The following is a 13,495-nucleotide window of genomic DNA, read 5'->3' as shown; positions in this document are numbered from 1 at the left end:
TTTTTCTTTTTCGCTTTTCTTTCCTTCTTTCTGTCCTCTCTTTTCCTCCTTTTCCCAATACAACTTGTTTTTGGCCACTCCGCACTGAGCAAAATGACTAGAAGGAAAACCTCACCTCAAAAGAAAGAATCAGAAACAGTCCTCTCTCCCACAGAGTTGCAAAATCTGGATTACAATTCAATGTCAGAAAGCCAATTCAGAAGCACTATTATACAGCTACTAGTGGCTCTAGAAGAAAGCATAAAGGACTCAAGAGACTTCATGACTGCAGAATTTAGATCCAATCAGGCAGAAATTAAAAATCAAGTGAATGAGATGCAATCCAAACTAGAAGTCCTAACGACGAGGGTTAACGAGGTAGAAGAACGAGTGAGTGACATAGAAGACAAGTTGATGGCAAAGAGGGAAACTGAGGAAAAAAGAGACAAACAATTAAAAGACCATGAGGATAGATTACGGGAAATAAACGACAGCCTGAGGAAGAAAAACCTACGTTTAATTGGGGTTCCCGAGGGTGCCAAAAGGGACAGAGGTCCAGAATATGTATTTGAACAAATCCTAGCTGAAAACTTTCCTAATCTGGGAAGGGAAACAGGCATTCACATCCAGGAAATAGAGAGATGCCCCCCTAAAATAAAAAACCGTTCACCACCTCGACATTTAATAGTGAAGCTTGCAAATTCCAAAGATAAAGAGAAGATCCTTAAAGCAGCAAGAGACAAGGGATCCCTGACTTTTATGGGGGAGGAGTATTAGGGTAATAGCAGACCTCTCCACAGACACCTGGCAGGCCAAAAAGGGCTGGCAGGATACATTCAGGGTCCTAAATGAGAAAAACATGCAACCAAGAATACTTTATCCAGCAAGGCTCTCATTCAAAATGGAAGGAGAGATAAAGAGCTTCCAAGACAGGCAGGAACTGAAAGAATATGTGACCTCCAAACCAGCTCTGCAAGAAATTTTAAGGGGGACTCTTAAAATTCCCCTTTAAGAAGAAGTTCAGTGCAACAATCGACAAAAACAAGGACTGAATAGACATCATGATGACACTAAACTCATATCTGTCAATAGTAACTCTGAACGTGAACGGGCTTAATGATCCCATCAAAAGGCGCAGGGTTTCAGAATGGATAAAAAAGCAGGATCCATCTATTTGCTGTCTACAAGAGACTCATTTTAGACAGAAGGACACCTACAGCCTGAAAATAAAAGGTTGGGGAACCATTTACCATTCAAATGGTCCTCAAAAGAAAGCAAAGGTAGCCATCTTCATATCAGATAAATTAAAATTTACCCCGAAGACTGTAGTGAGAGATGAAGAGGGACACTATATCATACTTAAAGGATCTATTCAACAAGAGGACTTAACAATCCTCAATATATATGCCCCGAATGTGGGAGCTGCCAAATATTTAAACCAATTAATAACCAAAGTGAAGAAATACTTAGATAATAATACATTTATACTCGGTGACTTCAATCTAGCTCTTTCTACCCTCAATAAGTCTTCTAAGCACAACATCTCCAAAGAAACGAGAACTTTAAATGATACACTGGACCAGATGGATTTCACAGATATCTACAGAACTTTACAACCAAACTCAACTGAATACACGTTCTTCTCAAGTGCACATGGAACTTTCTCCAGAATAGACCACATAATGGGTCACAAATCGGGTCTGAACCAATACCAAAAGATTGGGATCGTCCCCTGCATATTCTCAGACCATAATGCCTTGAAATTAGAACTAAATCACAACAAGAAGTTTGGAAGGACCTCAAACACGTGGAGGTTAAGGACCATCCCGCTAAAAGATGAACGGGTCAACCAGGAAATTAAGGAAGAATTAAAAAGATTCATGGAAACTAATGAGAATGAAGTTACAACCATTCAAACTCTTTGGGATGCAGCAAAAGCAGTCCTAAGGGGGAAATACATCGCAATACAAGCATCCATTCAAAAACTGGAAAGAACTCAAATACAAAAGCTAACCTTACACATAAAGGAGCTAGAGAAAAAAACAGTAAATAGATCCTACACCCAGCAGAAAAGAGAGTTAATAAAGATTCGAGCAGAACTCAACGAAATCGAGACCAGAAGAACTGTGGAACAGATCAACAAAACCAGGAGTTGGTTCTTTGAAAGAATTATAAGATAGATAAACCATTAGCCAGCCTTATTAAAAAGAAGAGAGAGAAGTCTCAAATTAATGAAATCGTGAATGAGAAAGGAGAGATCACTACCAACACCAAGGAAATACAAACGATTTTAAAAACATATTATGAACAGCTATATGCCAATAAATTAGGCAATCTAGAAGAAATGGATGCATTCCTGGAAAGCCACAAACTACCAAAACTGGAACAGGAAGAAATAGAAAACCTGAAGAGGCCAATAACCAGGGAGGAAATTGAAGCAGTCATCAAAAACCTCCCAAGATACAAAAGTCCAGGGCCAGATGGCTTCCCAGGGGAATTCTATCAAACGTTTAAAGAAGAAACCTTACCTATTCTACTAAAGCTGTTTGGAAAGATAGAAAGAGATGGAGTACTTCCAAATTCGTTCTATAAGGCCAGCATCACCTTAATTCCAAAACCAGACAAAGACCCCACCAAAAAGGAGAATTACAGACCAATATCCCTGATGAACATGGATGCAAAAATTCTCAACAAGATACTAGCCAATGGGATTCAACAATACATTAAGAAGATTATTCACCATGACCAAGTAGGATTTATCCCCGGGACAGAAGGCTGGTTCAACACCTGTAAAACAATCAATGTGATTCATCCTATCAGCAAGAGAAAAACCAAGAACCATATGATCCTCTCATTAGATGCAGAGAAAGCATTTGACAAAAGACAGCATCCATTCCTGATCAAAACTCTTCAGAGTGTAGGGATAGAGGGAACATTCCTCAACATCTTAAAAGCCATCTACTAAAAGCCCACAGCAAATATCATTCTCAATGGGGAAGCACTGGGAGCCTTTCCCCTAAGATCAGGAACAAGACAGGGATGTCCACTCTCACCACTGCTATTCAACATAATACTGGAATTCCTAGCCTCAGCAATCAGACAACAAAAAGACATTAAAGGCATTCAAATTGGCAAAGAAGAAGTCAAACTCTCCCTCTTCGCCGATGACATGATACTCTACATAGAAAACCCAAAAGCCTCCTCCCCAAGATTGCTAGAACTCACACAGCAGTTTGGTAGCGTGGCAGGATACAAAATCAATGCCCAGAAATCAGTGGCATTTCCATGCACTAACAATGAGACTGAAGAAAGAGAAATGAAGGAGTCAATCCCATTTACAATTGCACCCAAAAGCATAAGATACCTAGGAATAAACCTCACCAAAGAGTTAAAGGATCTATACCCTAAAAACTACAGAACAGTTCTGAAAGAAATTGAGGAAGACACAAAGAGATGGAAAAATATTCCATGCTCATGGATTGGCAGAATTAATATTGTGAAAATGTCAATGTTACCCAGGGCAATCTACACGTTTAATGCAATCCCTATCAAAATACCATGGACTTTCCTCAGAGAGTTAGAACAAATTTTTTAAGATTTGTGTGGCATCAGAAAAGACCCCGAATAGCCAGGGGAATTTTAAAAAAGAAACCCATATCTGGGGGCATCACAATGCCAGATTTCAGGTTGTACTACAAAGCTGTGGTCATCAAGACAGTGTGGTACTGGCACAAAAACAGACACATAGATCAATGGAACAGAATAGAGAACCCAGAAGTGGACCCTGAACTTTATGGGCAACTAATATTCGATAAAGGAGGAAAGACTATCCATTGGAAGAAACAGTCTCTTCAATAAATGGTGCTGGAAAAATTGGACAGCCACGTGTAGAAGAATGAAAGTAGACCACTCTCTTTCACCATACACAAAGATAAACTCAAAATGGATGAAAGATCTAACTGTGAGACAAGATTCCATCAAAATCCTAGAGAACACAGGCAACACCCTTTTTGAACTCAGCCACAGTAACTTCTTGCAAGATACATCCACGAAGCAAAAGAAACAAAAGCAAAAATGAACTATTGGGACTTCATCAAGATAAGAAGCTTTTGCACAGCAAAGGATACAGTCAACAAAACTAAAAGACAACCTACAGAATGGGAGAAGATATTTGCAAATGACGTATCAGTTAAAGGGCTAGTTTCCAAGATCTATAAAGAACTTATGAAACTCAACACCAAAGAAACAAACAATCCAATCATGAAATGGGCAAAAGACATGAACAGAAATCTCACAGAGGAAGACAGACATGGCCAACATGCACACGAGAAAATGCTCTGCATCACTTGCCATCAGGGAAATACAAATCCAAACCACAATGAGATACCACCTCACACCAGTGAGAATGGGGAAAATTAACAAGGCAGAAAACCACAAATGTTGGAGTTGATGCGGAGAAAAGGAAACTCTCTTACACTGTTGGTGGGAATGTGAACTGGTGCAGCCACTCTGGAAAACTGTGTGGAGGTTCCTCAAAGAGTTAAAAATAGACCTGCCTTACGACCCAGCAATTGCACTGTTGGGGATTTACCCCATAGATACACATGCAATGATACGCCAGGACACCTGCACCCCGAAGTTTATAGCAGCAATGTCCACAATAGCCAAACTGTGGAAGGAGCCTCGGTGTCCATTGATAGATGAATGGATAAAGCTGTGGTTTATGTATACAATGGAATATTATTTGGCCATTAGAAACAACAAATACCCACCATTTGCTTCAACATGGATGAAACTGGAAGGTATTATGCTGAGTGAAGTAAGTCAATCGGAGAAGGACCAACATTGTATGTTCTCATTCATTTAGGGAATATAAATGATAGTGAAAGGGAATATAAGGGAAGAGAGAAGAATTGTGCTGGAAATATCAGAAAGGGAGACAGAACATAAAGACTCCTAACTCTGGGAAACGAACTAGGGGTGGTGGAAGGGGATGAGGGCGGGTGTTGGGGGTGAATGGGTGACGGGCACTGAGGGGGGCACTTGACAGAATGAGCAGTGGGTGTTATTCTCTATGTTGGTAAATTGAACACCAATAAAAAATAAATTTATTATAAAGAAATTAGGAGCTTGACTATGTGAAACTTTTTAAATAGTTCAAATAAAAAATTCGTTAGAAAGACCATAATTAATTTCTAAATGGACAGATTTGTGAAGAATAGGCTCTTATGTTATTGCCAACTTTCAGTATCATTTTAGTTGTCAAATGGAAATGCCTTCCATCTTTATCTATATTATACCAACTTTGAATTATGCTAAGCCCCTCACAAACATACTCATAAAATGCATCTCACTTGCCTTTGGCTTTGAGTTAATCTCACTGGGCCTAATTTACATCTTCTCCAAGTTGGCCCCTCACGTGCCCACCTAGCTCAGGCATTGTTTCTAACTTTGAAATGCATAGAAGTTTATGTACAATAACATATCAATCTAACTTAGTATATCAAGATATCCTGAACCTTACAATATTTAAAGCATACATTTGTTTCTCAAGCTTATAGAAAAAAAGAATGAAACTATCACTTTGAATTTTACAAGAGAATTACTCAACAACTTGATGCCCGTTTCTTTTTTGATGTTCGTTTGCATGATAAATGTTTCTCCATCACCTCACTTTCAATCTACAGGTGTCTTTAGATCTAAAATGAGTCTCTTTTAGGTAGCATATAGATGGATCTTGAATTTTTTTTTTTTTTTTTTTTGGATCTTGAATTTTTTTAATATTTTATTTATTTATTTTTTTTTAATTTTTTTATTTATTTACGATAGTCACAGAGAGAGAGAGAGAGAGAGGCAGAGACACAGGCAGAGGGAGAAGCAGGCTCCATGCACCAGGGAGCCCGACGTGGGATTCGATACCGGGTCTTCAGGATCGCGCCCTGGGCCAAAGGCAGGCGCCAAAACGCTGCGCCACCCAGGGATCCCCAAATATTTTATTTATTTATTCATGAGAGACACAGAGAAAGAGAGAGAGAGAGGGAGAGACACAGACAGAGGGAGAAGCAGGCTGCATCAGGGAGCCCGATGTGGGACTCGATCCCGGGGCCTCCAGGATCACGCCCTGGGCAGAAGGCAGGTGCTAAACCGCTGAGCCACCTAGGGATCCCTGGATCTTGTATTTTTTATATATTATAACATCCTATCTCTTTTGATTGGAGCATTTAGTCCAGTTACATTCAGTGTAATTGCTGATAGATATGTATTTAGTGCCATATTATTACTTGTTTTATCATTTTTTTCTGGAGATTTTGTCTATTCCTTTCTAGCCTTTGTCACTTTTGGTGTTTCCTTCCCACTCAAGGATTACCCTTTAATATTTCTTGCAGGACTAGTTTAGTGCTCACAGACTCCTTTAGTTTTTGTTTATCTGGGAAACTCTTTATCTCTCCTTTTTTTTTTAAATTTTTTATTTATTTATGATAGGCACACAGTGAGAGAGAGAGAGAGAGGCAGAGACACAGGCAGAGGGAGAAGCAGGCTCCATGCACCGGGAGCCCGATGTGGGACTCGATCCCAGGTCTCCAGGATCGCGCCCTGGGCCAAAGGCAGGCGCCAAACCGCTGCGCCACCCAGGGATCCCTATCTCTCCTTTTATTCCAAATGATAGTCTTGCTGAATAGAGTATTCTTGACCATAGATTTTTCCCACTAAGCCCACTGAAGTTATCATGCCACTCTCTTCTGGCTTGTTAAGTTTCTGTTGAGAGATCTGCAGCTAGCCTTATGAGTCTTTCCTTGTAAGAAGACTTCTTTTGTCTTGCTGCTTTTTAGATTTTTCTTTGTCACTGTATTTTGCAAACTTAATTACAATATGTCTTTGTGTTGGTTTGCTTTTGCTGGTTTTGATGGGAGTTCTCTGTGCCTCCTGAGTCTAGATATCTGTTTCCTTCACCAGATTAGGGAAGATTTCAGTTATTATTTTCTCAAATAAGACTTCTGCCCCCTTTTTTCTCTTTTCTTCTGGGATTCCTATGACATGAATTTTATTATATTTGATGGAGTCACTGAGCTTCTTAAATCTATTCTCATAATCCATTATTCTTTGCTCTCTCTTTTGTTCAGCTTCATTATTTTCTATTATTCTATTTTCTATATTACATGTTTGTTTCTCTGCTTCTTCCATTTTTGTGGTCATTGCATCTGGTCTGTTTTGAGCCTCAATTATTGCATTTGTCATTTCTGACTGTGTTTTAACTCTTTTACTTCTGTGGTAAGGGTCTCTTTCATGTCTTTATGCTTTATTCAAACTCAGCAATTATCCTTGTGATTGTTGCTTTAAATTGTCCATCAGATATATTACTTATATCTGATTCAATTAGACCTCTGGTTGTGACCTCTTCTTGTTCCTTCTTGAATTCCTCTGTCTTGGCATTTTTGTATAAGTCTCTGTCTTCTTTGTGTTGGAAAATCCTGTTATATTTCCTGTTCCTAAAAGTAATGGCTTTATGAAGAAGAGGTCATGTGGTGTCCAAGGCCTGGCACTTCAGGAAGTGTCTCTGGTGTCTGCTGTGTGCACTCTACTGCTGTTTTGGTTGCTCTACCCTTCAGGCCAGTGGTCTGAAGAGGCTCTCTTTACCTGCAATGAGCAGTGTTTGTACCTTAGCCAGAGTGTGATAAGTTTTAACTGTGTGTTCTGGTGTGTTTGAATGAGACCTGATGCTACTTCCACTAAAACTGAAGACTTGCAGAAGAACTCTCTGGTCTGTAAACATGGTGTATGAGTGGATTTCTGCTGGTCTTCTGGGGAAGGGGCCCACTATGCTGGGACTGAGTCATACATGCCCTAGAAAAGCAGTTCCAGCAAAGCACAGCTGGGGGAGGGGTGGAAGAATGGAGGTGTGGAACTTAATGTAAGCAGGTTAGGCAGTGTAGGTGCTGTGCTATTTACTGCAGGTGGTCTTGTGCTTATGCTGAGGGGTGGGGTGGAGGAGGGGAATGACACCAGCCAGATCCTTTTTCCCTAGAGAGGGATCTCTATGCTTGCTGCTCTCAGGGAAGCACTCCCAGAAGAGCAAATAATTCCTCCTTGTGCATTCTAGGCTTTTTTCAGATTGCTGTTTTCATGCTCTGTTGCTGGGTTGCTTGCCTGCCTGGAGCAGTGTAGTACACTTTGGGCTTTATCCCAGCCAAGCCTGCTGACTTTTAAAACACCAAACTTTAGTGTTGTGCTCTGATGGGGACTTGTGCTGGTTTTCTGGGGTATGATCTCACCATGTTGGCATGGATGGAGCTTTGGCTGAGAAGGGCAGTTGTACCAGAGCTCAGAGGCATGTGATTTGGAGCAAGGCACACTAAATAGCCAGTGTCCAGGTTACCAGCACTCAGCAGGTGTCTGCATCTATGTTGAGGGATGGGGAGGATATGTCACCTGCCGTTCTTTTGTCTCTGGAAAGGCATCTCTGTGAACACTGCCTCTTGCAGATGCACCCAAGAAGAGTGAACAGTCTCTCTCCGTGCACCTTAGGTGATTATCAGATCACACCATCTTCCCTGGGGTTGTTTACCTTCCTTCTCTCCAGAAGTAGGACAGTGACCTCAGGGCTCTATCCCAGCCAAGCCTGCCAACGTTCAGAATTCCAGTCTTTGAGCCCTGCTACTTACAAAACTCAAGAACGTCAGCCCCTCTCATTTTCCCAGCCAATGGCTTTGGGAAAGTATTCTTGTGCATATCACTGTGCTCCACTCTCTCATTTTTCTCCATGATCAGGGTTCCCTCCCCTCCACACTAATTGCAATCTGTTTCTCTCCCAAACCACAACTTCAAACTTCCTCTTTTTTTAATTTTTTTTAATTGGAGTTCAATTTGCCAACACATAACATCCAGTGCTCTTCCGTCAAGTGCCCCCCTTTCTATATTACTCAATGTGATCTCCTCTCTCCCTTTAGTTTTTCAGTTTGTTCTGCCAATCCTCTGGTCAATTTCTTGAATATGCAGAATGATTTGAGTGTTATCTAATTATGTTCAAGGGATGAGCGAGCCTAGGGTCCTCCTGCTACACTGCCATCTTAGCTCCCCTCTCAGAATACATATTATTTTTAAAAAGATTTTATTTGTTTATGAGAGAGAGAGAGAGAGAGAGAGAGAGAGAGAGGCGGAGACACAGGCAGAGGGAGAAGCAGGCTCCATGCAGGCAGCCTGATGTGGAACTCAATCCCGGGACTCCAGGATCACGCCCTGGGCCAAAGGCAGGCGCTAAACCACTGAGCCACCCAGGAATCCCCTACACATTATTTTTAAATGCACATGGAACATTCCCAGGAACAGTTCAAATACTAGGTCACATACCAGGCCTCAACAAACACAAAAAGATTGAAACCTCACCATGCACCTATTCTGACCACAATGCAATGAAACCAGATGTCAACTACAAGAAAAAATTTAGAAAAGCCATAATGCATTAAAGTTAAACAACATGCTACTGAATAATGAATGGGTCAACTGGAAAATTGAAGATGAATTTTTTTAAAACATGGAAAAAAATGAAAATGAAAAAAAGTGGTCAAAAACCTTTGGGAATGCAACAAAAGTGGTCATAAGAGGTAAGTATATAGCAAATACAGGCCCACCTTGAGATGCAAGAAAAACTCAAATAAAAAAACTTCACCTTACACTTAAAGGAGCTAGAAAAAGAACAACAAACAAAGCCTACAGCCAACAGAAGGAAGGAAATAATAAACATTAGAGCAGAAATCTATGATATAGAAACTAAAAAAACAACAACAATAGAACAAAGAGATCAGGAGCTGGTTGTTTAAAAACATTAATAAAATTGATAAACCCCTAGCCAGACTTATCAAAGAGAAAAGAAAAAGAACCCAAATAAATAAAATCACAAATGAGGGAGGAGAAATAACAACCAACACCACAAAAATACAAACAATTGTAGGAGAGTATTATGAAAAACTTCATGCCAACAAATTGGACAACTCCAAAGAAATGAATAAACTCCTAGAAACATATAAATGACCAGCACTGAAAGAGGAAGAAATTAAAAACTTGAACAGACCAATAACCAACAAAGAAATTGAAACAATAATCAAGAATCTCAAAGAAAATAATCAAGAATCTCCCAACAACAAAAGGCCAAGACCACATAGCTTCACAGGTGTTCTACCAAGCATTTAAAGAAAACTTAATACCTATTCTTCTCAAACTATTCTACATCAAAATGGAAAGAAAACTTCATTCTATGAGGCCAGCATTACCCTAATTCCAAAACCAGACAAAGACTCCACTTAAAATGACAATATCCCTGATGAAATGAATGCAAGATTCTCAACAAAATACTAGCAAATTGAATCCAACAACATTGAAAGAATCATTCACCATGATCAACTGGGATTTATTCTTGGGCTGCAAGGGTGGTTCAATATTTGCAACTAAATTCACATGATACACCACATTAATACAAGAAAGGATAAGAATCATATAATCTTTTCAATAGATGGAGAATAAACAATTGAAAAAGTAAAATATTCATGATAAAAACCCTCATCAAAGTAGGGATAGAGTGAACATACATCAACATAATACAGGCCACATATGAAAATCCCACAGCTAATATTATTGTCAATGGGGAAAATCTAAGAGCTTTCCATCTATGCTCAGGAACAAGAGAGGGATGTTTACTCTACCACTGTGATTTAACATAGTATTGGGAGTCCTAGTCCCAGCAATCAGACAAGAAAAAGAAATAAAAGGTATCCAAATAATCAGCATACAAGACCTAAAAGACTCTACCAAAAAAACTGCTAGAACTGATACACCAATTCAGTAAAGTTGCAGGATACAAAATCACTGTACAGAAAGCCGTTGCATTTCTATACACCAATCATGGGAACAACAGAAAGAGAAATCAAGGAATCCGTTTCATTTACAATACACCAAAAAACCATAAGATGGTTTTTTCACCTAAGATGAACCTAACCAAAGAGATAAAGGACCTGCATTCTACAAACTGTAAAACACTGATGAAATAAATTGAAAATGACACAAAGAAATGGAAAAGCATTGCATGCTCATGGTTTGGAAGAACAAATATTGTTAAAATGTCTGCATTTTCCAAAGCAATCTACACATTTAATGAAATCTCTATCAAAATACCACCAGTGGGGATCCCTGGGTGGCTCAGCAGTTTAGCACCTGCCTTTGCCTCAGGGCATGATCCTGGAATCCCAGGATCAAGTCCCACAACAGGCTCCCTGCATGGAGCCTGCTTCTCCCTCTGCCTGTGTCTCTACTTCTCTCTGTGTATCTCTCATGAATAAATAAATAAAATCTTTAAAAAAAATACCACCAGCATTTTTCACAGAGCTGGGAAAAAAATCCTAAAATTTGTATGGAACTACAAAAGACTCTAAATAGTCAAAGCAATTCTGAAAAAGAAAACCAGAGCTGGAGGCATCACAATTCCAGACTTTAAGTTATATTACAAAGCTGTAGTGATCAAAACAGTATGATACTGGTACAAAAACAGAAACATAGATCAGTGGAACAGGATAGAGTACCCAGAAGTAGACCCATATCTATAAGGTCAACTAATCTTTGACAAAGCAGGAAAGAATATCCAATGGAAAAAAAGACGGTCTCTTAAACAAATGGTGGTGGGAAAATTGTACAGTAACATTCAAAAGAATGAAATTGGGCTACTCTTTAACACCTTACACAAAAATAAATTTGAAATGGATGAAAGACCTAAAAGTGAAACAGGAAACCATCAAAATCCTAGAGAAGAACACAGGCAGCAACCCCTTTGACCTTGGCCTTAGCAACTTCTTAATAGATATGTCTTTGGAGGCATGGGAAGCAAAAGCAAAACTGAACTATTGGGACTTCATCAAGACAAAAAGCTTTTGAACAGCAAAGGAAACAGTCAACAAAACTAAAAGGCAGCCTTCAGAATGGGAGAAGATAGTTGCAAGTGACATATCTGATAAAAGGTTAGTATCTAAAATATATAAAGAACTTATCAAAACTCAACACCAAAATGACAGTTAATCCAGTTATAAAATGGGTAGAGGCATAAATAGACATATTTCCAAAGAAGACATCCAGGTGGCTAACAGACACATGAAAAGATGCTCAAAAACACTCACCATCAGAGAAATACAAATTAAAACTACAATGAGATATCACCTCAAACCTGTCAGAATGGCTAAAATTAACAACATAGTAAACAACCTGTGTTGGCAAGGATGCAGAGAAAGGGGAACCCTCTTCCTCTGTTGGTGAGAATGAAAACTGGTCCAGCCCCTCTGGGATACAGAATGGAGGTTCCTCAAAAAGTTAAAATTTGAGCTACCCTATGACCCGACCATCACACTACTAGGTATTTACACTAAGGATACAAAAATCCTGACTTGAAGGGATACATGCACCCTGATGTTTATAGCAGCATTATCAACAATAGCCAAATTAGAGGAAGAGCCCAAATGTCCATCAACTGGTGAATGGGTAAGAAAAGTTGTGGTGTATATATATGATAGAATATTAGCCATAAGAAGGAATGAAATCTTGCCATTTGCAATGACATAGATGGAGCTAGAGGGCATTACATTAAGCAAAATAAGTCAGTCAGAGAAAGACATATACCATATGATTTCACGCATATGGGTAATTTAAGAAACAAAACAGATGAACATAGCGGGTGGGGGAAGAGAGGCAAACCAGGAAACAGACTCTTACCTGTGGAGAACAGGTAAGAGTGAGGGGCACTGGAGGGGAGGTGGGGGGGATGGGTTAAGTGTGTGATGGGTAACAAGGAGGGCACTAGTTGTGATGAACACTGAGTGTTGTTTGTAAGTGATAAATAAGTTCTAATATCACACTGTATTAATTACTGGTATTTAAATAACTGTTTAAAAGTAAAAATAATTTAAAAATTAAATCAAATTGCTGAACAAACCAAATTTAGCTTTGTTTATGTTGACGTCTAATAAAGTTGTTTGAAAATTTTAAAAAATTAAGTATTAAAATTACCAAAAGGAGAAAAAATTCTAATGGATCAAAGTAATTACAAAGCAGCACGTATTCTGCAAATCTGTAACTTTGCATTTACTTACTCTTTCCAGGTGTGTCCTATCGGCCAGTTAAAAGATCTGACCATTTTAGCCTTTCTTATTGATGGAGTAAAAATAATAATAATAAATAAATAAATAAATAAATAAATAAATTTCAAAAAGTTTCCTCTTCTTGAAATATTTTCTATTAATTATTTAGAAAATTATATGAGAGGTGAGTGATTTTCCTTTGATTCTACAATGAGTAACATAAAAACTTTTGGGAATCAGTAGTTCTTAATCTCATAGCCATGGCTTACTGTCCTGTTGACTAGGTGATTGAAAAATGGGAATCTGAATGATATATTCTTTAAAAAAGTATATTGTGGGCAACCCAGGTGACTCAGCAGTTTAGCGCTGCCTTCAGCCAGGGTGTGATCCTGGAGACCCGGGATCGA

This window comes from Canis lupus, chromosome X (genome assembly GCF_003254725.2).
Source record: "Canis lupus dingo isolate Sandy chromosome X, ASM325472v2, whole genome shotgun sequence".
Lineage (NCBI taxonomy): Eukaryota > Metazoa > Chordata > Mammalia > Carnivora > Canidae > Canis > Canis lupus.
The sequence above is the reverse complement of the archived record's forward strand: the minus strand, read 5'-3'. Positions refer to the sequence as shown.